The following is a 20992-nucleotide window of genomic DNA, read 5'->3' as shown; positions in this document are numbered from 1 at the left end:
TAATGCCGCGTATCATTGCAGTGTGTGTTCGTTCACGCTCAAGGCAGCAGGAAAGGGTCGTTATCACTTTTGTTCGTGGCGCGAGAAGCGACCAGACTAATCTCGATTGTTCGCAGCCATGAAAGGCTGCATCTAGGTTTTTCCAGATTACCGTAGATGATCTTGACCTGTTATCTGGAAGTTTCCTTGCCGGCTTTAAATTGAGCGATGCCGCGAGCGGCGGAGATTCGTAGATCGACGATTGACGAACACGCTTGTTTCTCACGCCGCCACTGAGTGATTCAGTTCTTTTCCGGGCGCAGGTCAGCCCAAATAAAGAGATTCGTTTGCAAGTATTTCTGGTGTCTTCCTGACCCCTGGACTGCCGTCACTACAACGTGACAATATAAGTTTAATCAGCACTTCTTAAATTGTGGTGCGTGAAATGCTTTCGATCCTGACAGCCCAAATTATCGGTCATATATTCCATGCAGTATGAGAAAATCACTCTTTCTTGCACCAACAGTTGAAGCTGATACGAGTAGCTTATTCTCCAAGTTAAAAATTCCAGAGCATGTGGTGTGGACTGATAATAAAAGCTGTGGTGGCGCTCATTAGTAAGCCTATGGCACATATATGTAATTTAATGATGTGCTCTGGTTCATTTCCCGATGAGATTTTTCGATGAGACAAAAACGTCATGAACAACTACAGACCAATTTCAGTTATTACAGTTTTTTCAAAAGTCATAGCGAAAGTTATTAATGACAGGATTTTAAATTTCTGCACCCGAAATAGCATTATAACTGACCAACAGTACGGTTTTCGGAAACATCAATGTACGGAAACGGCGCTGCTAAACATTAAAGAAAAAATAATAAGTAATTTTGAAGACAAGTTGTATACAATAGGTATAGTTCTAGACTTTAAAAAGGCGTTTGATTCTATTAAGCGTGATATCTTGTTTCAAAAGTTAAATTAGTATGGGATCAGAGGTACCGCTCTTAACTTAGTTAAAAACTACTTAATGAACCAACTACAGTATACTGACATTCGTCATTACAAATCATCACTGGGTGAAATTAAAGTCGATGTTCTGCAGGGGTCCACTCTGGGGCCGCTTATTTTTCTCATATACATTAATGACATTACAAACGTGCCTCTAACACCTGACAATCATATAAGCTGATGACACTAATGTTTTTTTTCTAGCGAAAACTTGTATGCTCTCCAACAAGAAACAAATATTTGGCTCGGTAACCTTTCAGAATGGCTTAGAGTAAATAAGTGTACTGAAATTGCACACTACTCAGACGCCTAGAATTTCGTCTTCATCGTGATGGTTGCCATAAAGGTCCTCGCTAACATCCCATTTAAAATCGTTAAAGACAGACGCTGAACCAAAAGACAAACCTAACTGTGATATCGGTTATCAGTTCAAGCACGTGCCTAAGACGTAGGACCGTCTCGGCACATGCTATAAAAGTAGAGGCGTCGTGGAATAAAACACATTCGTTCCTGCCCTCGTTCGTGCGTCGTGTCTTCTCTTGGCCACGATAGAACAACTGGCGACGATGACGGGATGGTGCCAAGATTCTGAAGCAAGCACCGGCGCACCGCTGCAGCGGAGCGGACGGCCGGCCCACGATAAGAAGGCAAGCGTTTCAAAACGGCAATCTCTGTAGCTTCGCAACGTTTCGGAAGCATGCCAGAGTTTAGCCCAAGAAGCGACGATATCGAGTCGTATTTCCAGAGGTTTGAGAATTTTGTGGCACTTAACGACGTCCCCAAAAAACAAAGAAGTTGAGCTTGTTCTGGAACGTAGTACGCAGTAACGGGGAGCTCAAGAAAATTCTAGTCCCTGACAGTCCTACTGACAAGAACCTCGCAGACATAAAGAAGGTGCTTGAACAACACTTCAGTTCCGAGTACTCAGTAATAGCCGAACGTAGCAAGTTCAACAAACGCACGCAGCAGGAAGGAGAATGCGTCAAGGAATTCATGACGGACGTTAAAAATCTGGCGCGTAATTGTGAGTTCAAGCCGTTTCTGAATGATGCTTTGAGAGATCGCCTGGTGGCAGGATTGTGCGACCAAGAACACTCAAAGGATATTCTTCGCAACGGAATACTTAACCTTTGAAAAAGCTTGCAAGATTGCGCTCGAAAAAGAACTTGCTGCGAAGCAAACAAAGGAGCTGCATTGCCAGGCAGAATGCTCGGCCGGCGTAAATGTGGTTCGAGGAAGAGTGGAAACGAAAGCTAGGCTTTCAGGAAAAGAAAAGGTGCAAAATCGGACAGTTTGTTATCGCTGTGGGAAATGGCACGATTCAGACAAGTGCTGGTATCGCAACGCGAAGTGCCGCACATGTGCAAAGACGGGCACCTACAAACGATGTGCCAAGAGAAAAAAAGTCGTCCGGTGAACTACGCTGAAGCGACGGACGAAGAATCTGATGATTCTCAGGCATTTCACGTCGTGCTATGCGCGAATGATAAGAAGCGAGGCTACAAGGTTTCCGTGCAGATTGAAGGGAAGGCCATTCCAATGCTTTTGGGTACGGGCGCAGCTGTCACGTTGATGCCTGAAAGAGTTTTCAAGCAATGGTTCCCGCAGATTAAATGCAAGCCAACCAAGGCAGTTTTGAAAACGTATACAGGTGAGCCTTTAAAGCTGCGAGGAAAGGCGACCATGACCGTTGAGCATAACTGCTGCAAGGCTGACCTTCCACTGAATATAGTAGAGGACCAGGGCAAGGCTATGCCTACACTTCTAGGCCGGGATTGCCTTGAAACGTTGCAACTTGACTGGAAAACCGTCCGTGCTGTCACAGAGAACACTGATGTCAATTCTCTGCAAAAGACATTTCCAGAAGTTTTCCGCACAACACCAGGAATAGTCCGCAATTTCGAAGCCAAAATAGCCATAGAGCAGAATTGTACGCCTGTGTTCTGCAAAGCTCGGTCTATGCCGTTCGCTACTAAAGAGGCAGTCAGCGAAGAACTTGGTAAGCTGGAAAGTCAAGGCATTTTAAGAAAAGTCGCCAGCAGCAAGTGGGCGACGCCCATCGTACCGGTCCCGAAGCGTGGTGGTGGAATCAGAATTTGCGGATAGTACAAAGTAACAATCAATCCAGTACTCAAGACTGATTGTTACCCGCTACCGCTTCCTGAGGATTTGTACTCAATGCTAGCCGGTGGTAAGGTATTTTGTGTACTAGACTTGTCCTCTGCGTGCCAGCAAGTGCCTCTCAGTGAAGATTCCAAGCCACTGCTCACGATAAATACAAATCAGCGGTTGTACGAATTCCGAATCCTCCCATTTGAAATTGCGAGCGCCCCAGCTCTATTTCAGGCCATGATGGATAAAGTACTAGAAGGAATTCCTAGCGTCGGGTGCTATATAGACGACGTCATCATCACCGGCAACAGTACAGAAGATTGCTACACAACTACCACAAAAGTTCTGAAAAGACTTAGTGACCACAACATAACACTCAAAGAGGAAACATGCAAGTTTTTCGTGATTCAGTTGTCTACCTAGGGCACAAGGTTTCGAAGGAGGGCATCTATCCCACCGCTGAAAAGATAAAAGCAGTACGAGACGCCCCGGAGCACAGCAGCATCACCGAACTCAGGGCCTACTTGGGTCTTCTAAACTTCTATGGCAAGTTTTTGCCGAATTTGGCAACTGTGGTAGCTCCTCTTTATCAGCTTCTTCAAAAAGACCACAAGTGGAAATGGACGGAACAGTGCAAGAAGGCATTCGAAACAACTAAGGGAATGATTTTGAACAGTGATGTGTTAGCCTTCTATGACGTCACAAAGCCACTCGGACTTAGTTGCGATTCTTCCGCTTACGGCTTGGGAGCTGTTATTTTCCATAAATGCCACACGGAACGGAACGGCCTATCGCATTCGCGTCTCGCACTTTAACAAGCAGCGAGCGGAACTATGCTAAAGGGGAGAAAGAAGCGCTCGCACTCATATTAGGTTTGCGACGGTTTCATCGTTACCTGTATGGGCGCAAGTTCTACCTATACACCGACCATCAGCCGCTTATCCGACTTTTTGGGCGTGATAAACCACTGCCATCTTTAACAGCTGCACGAATGCGGAGATGGGCACTGACGCTAACAGCTTTACAGTACGATCTCAAGTTCAGGAACGGCAAGAAAATGAAAGTCGCTGATGCATTTGCGCGGCTACCGCTGCCGACAGCCTCAGGCAAAAAGGATCCGGAGTGTTTGGCTGTTTTTGACGCAACCCCGCTGACAGTTAAAGAAGTCGCTCGGGAAACGAAGCGAGACCCCCTTCTGACACACGTTTTAAGCTACGTTCTTTTGGGATGGCCACAGTATTACTCTGAAGAGCTGCGACCGTTTTTCACACGGAAAGATGAACTGTCGAATTGTGCCGAAAACCCTGCAGGGACATGTGCTATCTTTGCTGCACGAAGGACATCCACGGATGACTCGTATGAAGATGTTGGCACGGGAATACGTGTGATGGCCTTTCCTCGACAAGGACATAGAAGAAACCGTTCAGAATTGCGAAGTTTGTCGAAGCACTCGGCCAGCAAAGTCGGCCGGGCCTCTGCAACCATAGAGGTATCCAACAAAACTTTGGGAAAGGATTCACGCTGACCACGCTGTAAAAGACAGCGTCAATCTGCTAGTAGTGGTCGACGCATATCATAAATAGATCAAAGTGTTCGGCATGACATCGACAACTACCGCTAGAACATTGCAAAAACTGGACACTCTCTTCGCGACCTACGGCTACCCCGAAGCAGTTGTTACCGACAACGGCCCGCAATTCACTTCGGATGAATTTGAAGACTTCATGAGGCACAGGGGTATCAAACACACGAGGACACCTCCGTATCATGCAGCTTGAAGTGGAGCCGCAGGGAGGCTCGTAAGAACGACGAAGGAAGCGCTCCTAAAACAGGTTCTGCACGATGAAAATGAGAGAGTAAAGAGTACAGTGCAAGACCGCCTGAATAATTTTCTTTTTTGTTATCCAAACACCCCACACTCGATGGCTTTGCGGACGCCTGCTGAAGTTTTCCTCAAGCGTCTGCCCCGAATTACTTTCTCTTCTCAAACCAAGTTTTGCAGGGGACATGGCGGAGCGTCAGAGACGAGACACAGAACAACGTAACGACCAAAGAGGATGCGCGGAATCCTTCTCCGTGGGCGAGGCAGTCTACGTGAAAACTACACGCGGTGAGCCTGTATCGTGGCATGAAGGTACTGTTGAACAAGTTGTCAGCCCAGTCACGTAAATGATTAGGGTTCAAGGCCGACTACAGTTCACTGACGTTGATCACCTGCGGAGAAGAAAGACCAGCGTATGGACTGAAGGGACCAATCATACGACAGCACTAACCGGTGAAAAGAAAGATGGGGCGATTGGTCCAGGAGGTTGAGAATAGCCGCGATGGGTTTCCCAAGATATGTCTCCTCAAGACATTGTTTCCAGGTCCCAGGATCGGGCAATCGAAGTGCAGAGCCAACCTTCTCCAAGAAGAGATCCAACTCGGGTGACCTCTTCAGAGCCAAGGGTGTCCGCCGACCAGCAGACCCCTCGGGCCCTGCTACCAAGACCACCACAGGACCCACAAGCAGTGGCAGGAGGAGGGCGTCCAGAGCACGGCGAGACCAGATCTAACGGCACAGCTCATGAGGAGTCTGCCCCTACAGGAAACCAGTCATCAGCAGTAGCATTGCAACGAAGCACCCGTGCGCGAAACCCTCCCGAGAGATACACTACAGAAGACTTCTGGAAGAAGAGATAGTAGTAATTAAAATTACTTTTGTTTCACTAACAAGGGAAGGATGTGATATCGGTTATCTGTTCAAGCACGTGCCTATGACGTAGGACCGTCTCGGCACATGCTATAAAAGCAGAGGCGTCGTGGAATAAAACACATTCGTTCTTGCCCTTGGTCGTGCGTCGTGTCTTCTCTTGGCCACGATAGAACACTAACCATCGTATTTTCCCCGAGTTTGGGGAGCAGTATGTGGCGTTTTCTATATTTAAAAGACACAATATTTGTGAGCTTAAAATCTTAGCTGAAAACGGATGTGAACTTAGCCGAAAAGTCTTAGCCGAAAATCCCCAAGTACGCGATATGGCTCTCGAATTTAACACTGAGTTCTTGTAGATCATGAACTGTTAATGTAAATTGTGGAGGGAGACATGGAGAACACATTGTATATTGTTTTGTAGCTGACAATGCTGAGCGCAGCCGCCTCAAGGTTAGTTTTGAGTTTGATCTCTTGAGGAGGGATGCAGCTTCGAACAACAATTGCGATGCAGAAGAGTTGAAATCTGGGTTAGTTGGTACATTATACTTGCGATGCCTCCCAAGTGTCTATTTGCCTGTTCGCGAACCGGGTCAAAAAGTTTTATAATGTTACATGATGCTCGTATGCAGTGCACCAAGATATTTCCTGAATACAAAAAGCTACGCGCAACATTAACCCTAAATGTCTATTATGTCTCTGTAATTCCTCAACAGTCCTCTATAGTTCCACGGAACTGAAAAAAAGTCATGTTTATGCTTTCGGTGTGGATGAAGGGCAGCTTACCTATGCCCTGGGCCTGTTATCAGTGCTCTGTGTGTCTTTTTTTACTCAAGAGAGCCCGTCCGCCGCTGCGAAGCCGCCGGACTGGGAGATATCTCTGTCACCTCGCCAGAGGGGCTGGAGGACCCCGCGGAGAAGCCGCGGGCCTCAGGCCTCCTCCGAACGGGGGAAGTCCTGTGGGATGCCAACCCATAGACCGGCGTTCCCTGCTTTGGTGATAGCAGGGCAGCTTTAGCTGTCCCCGCCTGGAGCACAGATGGCTCTGCCATAGGCTCGGTGATAGTCACCTTGGCAGGTGCCAGAGTGCCGTAGGGTGCACTGCCTCAGCGCACAAAATAAGAAAAGATGGCTTTTGCTGTGAAGGAGCATGCGTTGGTAAGCGCAAATCACCTCCTCGCTTTTCTAAATGAAATCTTCTCTTTGGTGTTTATGGTGACTATTTCCTTTTTTTCTTCTCCGAGGATGGACGCTCCCTGGAGTATGCAGCATGGACTCCATTTAAGTGTGCACAGCGTAGGGCTGAGTCACATTTTAAGAATCGTGGTCCTTTTAAGCGTGTTTCGCGCAATATTCGGCCGCACCAACTCTGCGCGCCGTGCCCAAACCTCTCACAATTCAAGCATATTTGAAGGTTATAAATGTAGTGTGTCACATTTACTTTAAGATATCCAGCTTCAATGGTTTCAGGTAATGTGCATGTTTTGAAAGTGAGGACCAAGTGTTTCTTAACTATTTCATTGTTGTCCTTGCGGATTCGGATTCGGTACGCACCTTTGTCTTTGGTCAGAGACCCTTTTCGGCACTTCATCCTCGATGAGATGTAGAAAATCATTTTCTGAGATGAAGCCATGGACAGTGTTCAGGGATCGGTGGGCTCTGATGGAAACAGGGGTGTCGCCGATAGACACTACGTTTGTTGGAGTTCCAGCAATAGATCACCGGTGGCCATTTTTGATACTTTGGAACCAGGGCCCGAGGCTTGTGTTAAGCATCTTAGTACAATGATTAGAGATAGGATTTTAGCTTGTTTATTTTTTACTTCGCTATGAATGACAACGAAATTTGGAGTCTGTTGCTTTCTTTTTTTTGGAAAAACGTTTAATGCATAGGTCCACACTCTGAAATGGTGCGATAATGTTTGGAAAGCATAACGTATATATATTATTCTGTCACGGTGACAGCCATATATCATGGAGAGGAACATGAGAAAGAGACAGGAACCTGCAAGTCCTGCCCACGCCAGCTGTACACCTCAACTATAACCAAATATGACGGAACTCGCTGTAGTTAGTCACGCAGTGTTAGCCCTCGCCACCAGGGAAAAAGGAAAAAAAGTAATACAATACAGGATATATGTTAGAAAGATGACAGGGAAATAAAAGATGGAGGGGAGGACAGAAAATGGCAACGGCTGATTTTATCTGGTGGGATACGGCCGGAGGTGCCGTCAACAGGAAGCTAAGGTCAAAATGGTTAGTTGCCTCCACCGAGGGGCTTTTAAGGTACAAACACTCAGCATCGGCTCACCCACCAGGATCTTCTTATGCCTGTACGTGGCTGAGCGACGCACGGCTAAGAGCGCGTGCTTGGGCGCATGGTAACGTACTGCTCATCATACCCTTGCGGGAATGCCCCTGCGAAGGCTAAGGAACCCGTCGTATTGCTACTCACTAATATCTGCATGAAGCAAATGCCCCTCCGGGGCATCTTGAGAACCCACCTAGACACTAAGCGTACCATCGTGGTCTGGCCGCAGAATACAACGACAGCACCAACACGCCTGCCAAGCACGCACGGACTGGATTTCGTGGCTGCTTAACTGCACGCCGGTGGCACGCTGTCCCGTTCCCGCCTCGCTGAGCGCGTCCAGCAAAATATATTTGTGGAGACCCGATGACGACTTGCGTCTGCGATTCGTCTCCACAAATTTGGTGAATCCGGACTTCTAATCTTTGCTGCTGCCCTGCACTTGCATAAGCAGCGTCGCTAGACCTACCATTGCCCGGAGCTCGACACCCCGGCTACCTTCTATCGTGTAAGCTCTGGCCATGGATCCCTCCGCTCATGTATCGTCTCCGTCACCCGTCAGGCCGCCACCTCATGAGTCTGCGGTCTCCCCCCTCAAGCTCCCCGACTCCTGGTCATCCTTTGGTTCTTCGCCATCGAGGCGTTCTTCCGCCGGCACCGCATCATGTTACAGGTGATCATGTTCGACCGTGTCAATGGTGCACTCATGCCTGCTACTGCTGCGGTTGTTCCCGACGTCCTGCACTCTCCACCTGCCGATCGCCCTTACGATCATCTTAAAGCGATGCTCATCCAGCGAACTTCTGAAACAGCAATGTCGTCTGCAGCAGCTCCTTACCTCAAGAGAGCTCGGAGATCGCATGCCTACCGAGCTGTTGTGTCGCATGACCACCCTGGCTGGAGACCTGGCTACTTCACATGACAGCGCGCTCCTGCGCGAACTCTTCCTGCAGCGCCTGCCTCTGCAGGTGCGCATGATCCTGAGCGTGTCTTTGTATTAGTCCCTGGAATGCCTAGCTATGCTGGCAGATCAGATCATGGACGTCGGCTTTCCGTCTGTTGCAACACTTCATCGTCCTCATGCCCCTCAGCTATCGAGCCCAGCTCCTGGCGATTGCTATGCCCGTCTCAACGCTGCCAATGAGGAGCTACCCCGGCAGGTGGGGCAGCTTACAGCTGAGGTTGCAGCCCTTCATTCGTTCCGCCCGCATTCCTCGTCTCCACACCGCCGTACCAGCCTCAGTACTTCTCGCAACCGTTCTCGGCCCTCCACGACCCTTTGCTGGTTCCACCGCCGCTACGGCTCTCGCACACGCCACTGCCGCCAGCCCTGCTCCTTCGCGGGAAGCGGTCTGGCCGAACAATGAAGGCGACCGGTGTTCTCGGCCCCTGATCCGTGAAATGTGTGTCCAGAGATGTAAGAAAAGGAAAAGAAGAGCCAATGCGTCATCAACCATGAAAACAAGTATACTGATTGTGTTTCAGGGGTGGTTTACAGCATTGCACTGAGTTGGGGTAAAGTATACATTGGACAGACTGGAAGATGTTTTAACGAAAGAGCGCAAGAGCACTGGAGGAACGTGAACAACAAAACAGGTGGATTCTTGGCTGATCACTGCAAGAAATGCGAGAAGAAAGACTGCGCACCGTGTTTTGAAAGGGCAAGGTTTTTGGCAAGGGCAAAAGATAAATGGGAAAGATTAGTTATAGAAGCATCTTACATAGGCACATCAGACACATGCGTCAGCAAGGCGTCTGTTTCCCTGACCTCGGAAGAATTCTCATTTTTGAATGGTTTCGTGTAGGTTGCCCCGTTTACAAGCCTTTGCCACCTTCTGTGAGGTTTGACAGGAAGAAACTTTGAGAAAAATTTCCGGTTTGAATCGATTTTTTTAGGCTTTTATCTTCATGTAGAGATGGGTTAACACGTTTTGGCGGCCTAGTTGGTTAAGCACCTTGAATAAACAGCGCGAACGAAGACGAGCACAAAAGACAAGGGAACGGACGACACAGCGCTGACAAACAACTGAGGGTTTATTGCTGATCATACAAGTATATATACATAGATGTCGGCGAATCCCTTGTCTTTTGTGCTGGTCTTCGTTCGCGCTGTTTATTCAAGATCATGCATAGACAACCTCTTTCTTTTCGTTCTGCCTTAGAGGTTTTTAAAAGTTTTCTAGTAGTTTTAGATAAGTTTGGAGCCCCTTAGGATTATCAATGTCTTTTAAGTTTTACTTTTCCTCGAATTTTTACCTTGTTTTGACGAAGCCTTCTGAGATGATGCACAAATGCCCGCTGTGGTTTTTAGATTTTGACGAAGCCTTCTGAGAAGATGCTCAAATGTTCGCTGTGGTTTTTAGATTATTAACGTAGTGTTGTTCACTGTTTAATTTGTTTTGACACCGGCTTCTTGTAAGGCTCGCAGATGTGGTGCGTTCTTCTCGGCATTGACCTTGTACTTTGTTGTTTTCCACGTTATTTTAAATTGACGCAAGCATCAAGTGCTGTTGAAAGATTTTTGCATTGTTGATTTTAGAAAAATTGATTCTTCATCCCGTCGTGAGCGTTCCATGTTTGGTTTCACTTTTAGTAACCTTGTATGCATTGATGAGCATTTTTCCTTTGTTAGATAGGGAGGGCCGGCCCAGTGATAGCTTCAATCGTGTTGTTCATGTTTTTGTGTTGAATTCGAAGATGACATAATTTCGAAATTATCTTGTGCAATGTACCAGCTTGTCACAGAGAGCGTTTAAATACGGCTTCCATATTCCTGAAAAATAAAGTTGTCAGTCTGCGCTTCTAAGTGTCGTGATCCAGTCGCTTTTTCTACGTCACTGACCGCGTAACGAAAGTCCGCTACCTCATCGACACTGCCCCAGTAGCACAAGGTGGCGGGCCCATGCGGGTCCGACATGGCCAATGAGAGCTGGTGGCTGCCCGCAATAAACCCACAGGGGTCCCCCGTGGGTGCAGTGCTGGCACAAAACGCTGGAGCTGCCCACTTCGTGCCTGAATGGGACTCTCGTCGGCTAGGCATGAGCTTGAACAGAGTGGGCAGCCCACCTAGGTCCCACCGCAGATACATGCGGGCTAGATACGGGCTCTATTATGGTTAATCGTGGGTAATCCCAAAAGGGGCTGCCCGTATACCACCGTGAGGGAGCCGCAGTGATTTGTGTGGGCAAAGAGCTAGTATTCCTGCCTTCAGCCTCCATGGGTCTCGCGTAGGAAATACAGGGGCTAAACTATGGGCTTCACAGTGGCGAAGCGTTTCAGGCATACAGTTTGGGCTGTCTTAGCAACACCGGCGAAGGTCCCGCGTGGGCTGGGCATGGGCACATTTGCCATTCCGACGTTTTCACAGCCTGTATTCTAAATCTGGTATGAAAGGGGTAAGCATGGCCTGCGTGCAGTTCGTGTGCATAAAAGATGGGGCTACATGACGGTGAAGTGCGGGCACATCCAACAGGGGCTGCCCGTGCAGCACCCTGACGGAGCCAATTGGGCTCTGTGTGAGCTAACACCAGTATTCCCGCCTGTAGCCCACATGGGCCCTGCATAGAAAATATATGGGCTAAGCATGGACACAATTGCGATTCCAACATCTTCCCCGCCTGTATCGCACATATCTGGTAAAAAAGGCCTAAGTGTGAGCTGCGCAGAAGCAAAACATGCAGTATGTGCGTGTAAACGGCTATTATATATCCGCCAGCAGCCTTCGTAAATCCTGAGTAGATTACTCTGGGCTTCACAGTGCAGAAACATCATGCGCCATTAGCGAGTTGCCCGGCAACACCTATCGACAGTCCCACGTACATTAGTTGCACACGGGAAGAGTTGACATTCTCACACTTAGTCTGCCTGAATATCCTACATCAGATGTGAAAGGGTTAAGAGTTCCCAGATAGCAAGACCTTGCACGTTTCACTCTGACGAAGAGCTGCTCTTTGAACGTCGTAATAACAAAAGAACTCGCTTCTGAGATTTGTTGGTGCTTCTTTTGCGTTTATCGCATTCCATTTTTTTCTGGTGTGCTACGGTCGCCGCGGGGAAACCTGCCAGCAAAGGTTTCGTGCTTGTTTCAATGCACTTGAATTACGCCAGCACTGCAGGCGCTTTCGTCGTCTCCCTGCAACATGTGGCGCATGGAATTCACGACTGGTTGATGAACATAGCGAGCCTCCGGCGACTGCGCCAGAGGCTGCAAGAGGTTTGTTACTGTCGCGTTCATTGCAGCAGCTTTCTTATTGTCCGCTAGCAGCAGTCTGTAGCGACGCATCGATCAAGACACAAAATTTTAGCCTTTCGTGCAGGCATTATTTGCGCTTCTTATTCGTCAAGTGATCGCCCATTGATAACGAAGCTTGGCCAAGCGCCATCACGAGTGGCCCCACCGTTCACCCTATCAGAAAGAGATACTAATCACAAATCGCCCAGAACATTTATTTCGACGAACATGAAAAGGTTAACTCAACGGAGCCGGCAGCTTGGGGTGTTCCCTAAAGGGCGACGATTCGGGCTAGTGAAAAGGTACTGTGCTAGAGAGAAGAAAATAAAAACAAAAACTCCTGTAGAAACATCGCACGAGTAACCTGTCCTTGTGCGAATTTTTTTTCAAGTTTTTTTCTTTCCTCTTACCCCCGCCTTCCCTGCGTTTCCTGGGTACGCTCGCAACAAAAAACATGCTGAACCCTGGTCTTCTGTCTGCCTTTGTTCCTTCGCCAAGGACTCCTCTGTGTCGGTCCTGTCCCTCCCAGGCAACTTCCGCGAAATGGCTCGGAGGCGCTCACTCTAAAACCCAATACCGAACATTTTAAGCCGCCCTCCCGACCACACTACGTGCAACGCTTCCATGAAGTGGAGAGGGGGCTCCGATTCTACTTGTTCACTGTGTCGGGTCGCTGCGCAGTGACAATATGCACAAGTGCTCCCCCGCCTTTCCTGCGTTTGTTTGAAACAGGTTTTTCTCCTCTCCTGCGGTTGGGCTGAGTGTTAAGCGATAAAGGTAACTGCTAAAACACGCTGGCACTCGCTATTCCTCGTTGAATTTGTGTTATACAGTTTTTTGTGCCTTTCATCGTGTTTCTTGATCAATCCACGATCGAAGATCGCCTTCCATGCGTACTTCCAGTGCAAGTATGGCGGAACCCCGTCGTCCTTGTCTCAGTGTTGAATACCTTCGCTCCGAAAGACGTGAGTGGTGAACGGCAACATTTACTGACATTTGAGCGGTGGAGGCCACGGCGGTGAAGGCGGATTTTATGACGACGACGTCGTGCTGCTAGGACGTAAGTGCGAATTTGAAATCACTCTGTAGTGCCGCCGCGTTGAAGTACTGCCGCCGTCTCGGTTATATGCTCGGCGTCAACAGAAACTTTGTAGTCGTTTAGTGTCTTTTTTGAACCAACCATTTGTAGATTGCGCCGCGTAGAGGGACAAAATACCGCAAAATTTTCTCTCAGTTGCATACCTTAATTTCTTGTCCTTCAGGGTAACGAGACTAAAATTAGTTTTGCGGTGTGTATTCTTTCTTTACACAGGCATATGGTGCATGCGTGCGAGCGCAATCAGCGACGAGCGTCCTGAGGGGGAGCGGCTCAAGGCCCTGAACAAACATCACGCATCGCATCATGCTGCGGAATGTGCGGTAAATAAAGTAGCATGACCAAACAAGCATTGGAATCGTCCGAGCAACCTGTTTGCACAACAACGTTACAACACACATTTGCAAAACAATATTGATTTAAGTACGAAGGGCGTGAGGTGCATTCACGATACTGAACATTGCCAATGCTCAGGGCCAGACGTCATGAGACGCCTGGCTTGTCCGTGCCTTCTGTTTCTTCCTGTCGTCTTTTGTGCGCATTATCTTCTTTTAAGTAATGTTATGTACAACTTCCGCTGCGTGAGATTCTTGGTAGCTCCATTTCCTCTTTTTTTCTTTTTCTTATTTCTTAGCTATTACCAATACACAATCACTTTACCGATAACGATCGCCGATTACGATCCCAATTATCAATTACCTATCATCAATCCTTATCGAGCTCACATAGCACGGGATACGACGCCACTTCTACACATATATCATCAATCCCTATCTAGCTTACAGAGCGCGGCATACTACGCCACTTCTTCACATACACACCATTTGTTTCAGTACAGTGAAGCATCATAACACCCCTTTTCATTCCGTATAATTTCTGACGCGTAATTAGCATATTAATATTTTTTTGGCCCCGCCGCGGTGGCTCAGTGGTTGCGGCGCTCGGCTGCTGAGCCGAAAGACACGAGTTCGATCCCGGCCGCGGCGGCCGAATTTCGATGGAGGCGAAATTCTAGAGGCCCGTGTACTGTGCGATGTCTTTGCAAGTTGAAGAACCCTAGGTGGTCGAAATTTCCGAAGCCCTTCACTACATCGTCCCTGATAGCCTGAGTCGCTTTGGGACGTTAAGCCCCCATACACCACACAAATATTTGTTTGTTTTTTTTTTTTCATTACTGTCAGACCATAAAACATACCAAACACAGGTTACTATGTCATACACCCGATCACGCGGTCAATGGGTGTCCCTCAAACACGCCTGAAACTACTACCATTCGTGGCCTACGGGCAATAAAGAACAAACAAAAAACATTCATGGTATACGCGTTACTTGCCCACCTGGCGCAGTGGGGCTATTTTCTTTGTCTATTTACAGGAATTGGGTTTTTTTCACCTGACGACCGGTGGACCCGAGATTTCACCTGAACGAGCTCCTTACGCTGTCGCTTAATAGCGGCCACAGTCAAATAGAACATTCCCGGAATGCATCGCAGCTCGTGTTTCTGGTTCGATGGACATTGGCATGTAGTAGAAAGCATTTGTCCTCACTAATCTCTTTGTTTTTATTGCTTCGATCCATAACTAGCCTTTGGCTAAGGATCCAGACAGTGATGTTATGTACTGTGCTGAAGAAATGATAATAAAAAAGAATTGAATTGAATTGAAAAGCTAGCACACACCAAGGTGTCTCTAACAAGGACAAGAAATGGGGCGGGGGAGCGAACGTCCCAAGGAAAACCGGTTGAGAAGCGAAAGTGGACTGTTTTGCCAGTGGAAGATGTGCAGATTGTGCTAATTAGTGTAGATTCATAATAGTGGTTCAACAGCGCAAACACACCAAGACGAATAGAGAGAGGACACGCACACCAGCGCTGAATTCAGCGCTGGTGTGTGTCCAGTCTCTTTCTTGGTCTGTGTGTTTGCCTGTGGGCCGAACTTGGGCTAGCAAACGTGAGCCGGACTTGGGCTAGCCCATGTGGGCCGGACTTGGGCTTGCCCATGTGGGCCGAAATTAGACTTGCCCATGTGGGCCGGACTTGGGCTAGCCCATGTGGGCCCCCCTGCACTGCCTCCTAAGCCCCCCTGGATGACCCCTCTGCGAAGCATATTACTGCCCCTATGGGTCCCACAAAGGACCGAGGAAAGCACCCCCCGCCCCTAGTAGCACAAACGGGGCTCGGAATTGCGGGCCCTCGCGGGCCCCACACGGGCAGCCCATGGGGGCCCGATGTGGGATATGTGCGGGATTTGCAACTCGACATCGCGCGGGACCCACAGGGGCAGCCCAATGGACTTGCTACATAGGACCAGCAGGGGACCCCTATGGTTTGCACGCATAACAACGGTACAGGGGGCTTTCCTCGGTTCTTTGTGGGACCCATAGGGGCAGTAATGGGCTTCTTAGAGGGGACCTTAAGGGGGGCTTAGGCGGCAGTGCAGCGGGGACCCACACGTGCTAGCCCAAGTCCGGCCCACATGGGCAAGCCCAAGTCCGGCCCACATGGGCTAGCCCAAGTCCGGCCCACGTGGGCTAGCCCAAGTTCGGCCCACAGGCAAACACACATAGACCAAGAAAGAGACAGGACACACAGCAGCGCTGAATTCAGCGCTGGTGTGTGTGTCCTTCTCTTTCATGGACTTGGTGTGTTCGCGCTGTTGAACCATCATTATGAATATACACTAATTAGCCCAATCTGGACTTCATCCACAGGCAAAACAGTCCACTTTTGCTTCTCAACCGGTTTTCCTTGGGTGATGGCTGCCCCCGCCGAATTGCTTCTCCTTGTTAGAGACACCTCGGTGTGCGCTATCTTTTTCCCATTGAACAAGAAACGCGAGCTGTGATGCATTACGGGAAAGGTCTAGTATTGGACAGTCGCAAGTATTAAGCGACTGCGTAAGGAGCTCGTTCAGATGAAATCCCGGCTCCACCCGTCGCAAAAAACCAAAATTCCTGTAAATAGAAAAAGAAAATAGCCCCACTGCGCCAGGTGGGCAAGTAACGCGTATGCCACGAAGGTTTTTGTTTGTTCTTTATTCCCGTAGGCCACGAAGGGTAATTGCTTCAGGCGTGTTTGAGCGACACCCATTGAACACGTGGTCGGGTGTATGGCTTAGTAACCTTTGTTTGGGATGTGTTCTGGTCTGGCAGTAATGAAAAAAAAACAAATATTGGTGTGGCGAATGGGGGCTTAACGTCCCAAAGCGACTCAGGCTATGAGGCACGATGTAGTCAAGAGCTTCGGCAATTTCTACCATCTGGGGTTCTACAATGTGCAAAGACATCGCACAGTACACGGGCCTCTAGAATTTCGCCTTCATCGAAATTCGGCCGCCGCGGCCGGGATCGAACCCGCGTCTTTCGGGTCAGCAGCCGAGAGCCGTAAACATTGAGCCACCGCGGAGCCAGACAAATATTAATATGCAAATTACGCGTCAGAAATTGGACGGAATGAAAAGGGGTGTTATGGTGCTTCAGTGTACTGGGACAAATGGTGCGTATGTGTACAAGTGGCGTAGTATGCCGTGCTCTGTAAGCTAGATAATGATTGATCATAGGGAATCAGTAATTGGGATTGTAATCGACGATCGTTATCGGTAAAGTGATTGTGGATTGGTAATTGCTAAGAAATAAGAAAAGGAAAAAAGACGAAAAGAAGCTACCGAGAATCTCACGCTGCGGAAGGTGTACGTCACATTACTTAAAAAGTGATAATGCGTGCAAAAGAAGACAGGACGAAAGAGAAGGCACGGACAAGCCAGGCGTCTCATGACGCCTTTCCCCGACGATTGGCAATGCTCAGTATCGTGAATGCACCTCACGCCTTTCGTATTTGAATCAATATTTTGTTTAAAATGTGGGTCGTAACATTGTTGGTGTGTAAAAAGGTTGCTCGGACGATTCCAATGATTGCTTGGTCATGCTCCTTTATTTACGGCACATTCCGCAGCATCGATGTGATGCGAGATGTTTGTTCAGGGCCTTGAGCCGCACCCCCTAAGGACGCTCGTCGCTGATTACGCTCGCACGTATGCACGATATGCCTGTGAAAGAAAGAATACACACCACAAAACTAATTTTAGTCTTGTTATCATGGAGGACAAGAAATTTCGGTATGTAACAGAGAAATTTTTTCGGTATTTTGTCTCTCTACGCTGTGCAATCTAGAACTGGCTGGTTCAAAAAAGACACTGAACAACTAGAAAGTTTCTGTTGACGCCGAGCATATAACTGAGACGGCGGCAGCACTTACACAACAGAGTGATTTCAAATGCGTACTTACGTCCTAGCAGCACGACGTCGCCGTCATAAAATCCGCCTTCTCCGCCGTGGCCTCCACCGCTAAAATGTCAGTAAATGTCACTGTTCACCACTCACGTCTTTCGGACCGAAGTTATTCAACACTGAGACAAGGACGACAGGGTTCCACTATACTTGCACTGTACGTACGCATGGAAGGCGATGTCATCTTCGATCGTGGATTGATCAAGCAACACGGGGAAAGGAACACAAAAATGTATAACACAAATTCAACGACGACTAGCGAGTGCCAGCGTGTTTTCGCAGCTACCTTCATCCCTTGACACTCAACCCAACCGCAGGAAAGAAAAACCTTTTCCAAACAAACGCAGGAAAGGCCGGACACAGTGAACAAGTAGAATTGGAGCCCCCTCTCCACTTCATGGAGCGTCGCGGGGAATGTTCGGTAGCGGGCTGTAGAGTGAGTGCCTCCGCGCCATTTCGGGGAAGGGGGCTGGGAGGGACAGGACAGACACACAGGGGGCCTGGGTTGAGCAGGTTTTTTTTTTTTTGAGTGGACCCAGAAAAAGCAGGGAAGGCGGTGGTTAGAGAAGAAAAAAACTTGAAAAAAAAGTGCGCAAAGACAGGTTACTCGTGTGACGTTTCTACAGGAGTTTGTTTTTATTTTGTTCTCTCTAGCACTGTACCATTTCGCTACCTAACCTTTTCTTGTTCGTCGATAGAAATGTCGGCGATTTGTGATTAGTATCTCTTCCTGATAGGGTGAAGGTTGGGGCAGCTCGCGATGGCGCTTGGCCAAGTTGCGTTATCAATGTGCGATCACTAGACGAAGAAGACGCGCAAAGAATGCCTGCACAAAAACCAAGAATTTTGTGTCTTGATCGATGCATCGCTACAGACAGCTGCTAGCGGACATTAAGAAAGCTGCTGCAATTAACCCGACAGTAACAAACCTTTTGCAGCCTCTGGCGCAGTCGCCGGAAGCTCGCTATGTTCATCAACCAGTCATGAATTCCATGCGCCACATGTTGCATAGGGACGACGAAAGCGCTTGAAGTGCTGGCGTAATTGAAGTGCGTTGAAACAAGCAAGAAACCTTATCCTGGCAGCTTTCTCCGAGGCGACCGTAGCACACCAGACAAAAGTACACTGCGATAAACGCAAAAGAAGCACCAACAAATCTCAGAAGCGGGTTCTTTTGTTATTACGACGTTCAAAGAGCAGCTCTTTGTCAGAGTGAAACGTGCAAGGTCTTGCTATTTGGTCACGCTTAACCCTTTTACCTCTGATGTAGGATATGCAGGCAGACTAAATGCGGAGAATGTCAACTCTTCCCGTGTACAACTAGTGTACGTGTGACTGTCGATAGGTTTTGCCCGGCAACTCGCTAATGGCGCATGATGTTTCTGCACTGTGAAGCCCAGAGTAATCTGCGCAGGATTTACGAAGGCTGCTGGCGGATATATACTAGCCGTTTCCCGCACACACTGCATGTTTTGCTACTGCGCAGCTCACGCTTAGGCCTTTTCTACCAGTTATGTACGATACAGGCGGGGAAAATGTTGGAATCGCAATTGTGCCCATGCTTAGCCCATATATTTTCTATGCAGGGCCCATGTGGGCTACAGGCGGGAATACTGGTGTTAGCTCACACAGAGCCCAATTGGCTCCGTCAGGGTGCTGCACGGGCAGCCCCTGTTGGGCGTGCCCGCACTTCACCGTCATGTAGCCCCATCTTTTATGCCCACGAACTGCACGCAGCCCATGCTTACCCCTTTCATACCCGATTTAGAATACAGGCGTTGAAGAAATCGGAATGGCAAATGTGCCCATGCCCAGCCCACGCGTGACCTTCGCCTGTTTTGCTAAGACAGCCCAAACTGCATTCCTGAAACGCTTCGCCACTGTGAAGCCCATAGTTTAGCCCCTGTATTTCCTACGCGGGACCCATGTCGGCTGAAGGCGGGAATACTAGCTCTTTGCTCACACAAAAACACTGCGGGTCCCTCATGGTGGTGTACGGGCAGCCCCTTTTGGGGTTGCCCGCGCTTCACCATAATAGAGCCCGCATCCTAGCCTGCGTGTATCTGCGGTGGGACGTAGGTGGGCTGCCCAGTCTGTTTCAGCCCATGCCTAGCGGACGAGGGACCCATTCGGGCACGAAGTGGGCAGCCCCAGCGTTTTGTGCGAGCACTGCACCCACGGGGGACCCCTGTGGGTTTATTGCGGGGAGCCACCAGCCCTCATTGCCCATGTCGGACCCGCATGGGCCCGCCTCCTTGTGCTACTGGGGCCTGTATCGTTTTTTTTTATTTATTTATACAAATACCTCACAGGTTCCACACTTGGAACGTTGTGTGAGGGGAGGGGTTACAATATTTAGCAGACAAAAGATGGTACAAAGTGGAAAGAACAAAAGTAAACAATATTAAATACATTGAACTGCAAACAATTATTACACCGTGCTTGAAGAAAACCGTAATATATTGACACAGAGGAAAAAAACAGCAAACAAATAGCGGCACTGCATGGATTTGACTACACAGACGAACAAAATTTATGTACAATATCATGGATGCATGAAGGTGGTCAATTCGTTTTTGAACATTAATGGGTCACGTATGGTAGCAGTGCAATCCGGAAGGCCATTCCAACACTTGATAGTACGTGGCAAAGGAGAAGAATTAAACGCGAGTGTTCGGCCGAATAGACGTTGGAAGCTAAGATTATTATGTAGGCGACGTGAAGTGCGCATTGGGCGTGTCAGTGGCAGTGTGGACGCGTGACGACTGTGTATCAGTTTCTGTAGTAAGCAAAGAAGTGCGATATCCCTACGTGTCTGTAAACTTGTTAGCGATAAGGATAACTTGATGCTTGTTACGCTGGAATGACGGCTGTAGTCGTGAGAAATAAAACGCGCTGCACGGTTCTGAATTGCTTCGAGGGAAAGAATTAAATAAGCCTGATGTGGTGATCAGATAGCTGATGCATATTCTAGTTGGGACGGACAAATGTTAAGTATGCTAGCTTGCGGGTAGAAACAGGTGCGCTATGAAGATTTCTTTTCAGGTAGCCAAGCGTGCGCGATGCTTTGGGAGTTATGTATTGAATATGCTCCGCCCAAGAAAGATTAGAAGTCAGATTAACGCCAAGGTATTTACAGGCAGACGTGCGGGATAGCGTGACACAGTTAAGGGAATAAGTGAATAGCGAGTTTGAATGCTTCCGGCTGACTCTCATGATTTTACATTTGTCAGTATCAAGTGTCATTTGCCATGATGTGCACCAGTTAGTTACGCATTCA

Source organism: Amblyomma mixtum, chromosome 6 (assembly GCF_055824585.1).
Source record: "Amblyomma mixtum isolate Tamu chromosome 6, ASM5582458v1, whole genome shotgun sequence".
In the NCBI taxonomy this organism is placed as follows: Eukaryota; Metazoa; Arthropoda; class Arachnida; order Ixodida; family Ixodidae; genus Amblyomma; species Amblyomma mixtum.
Note: the sequence above shows the minus strand (reverse complement) of the source record.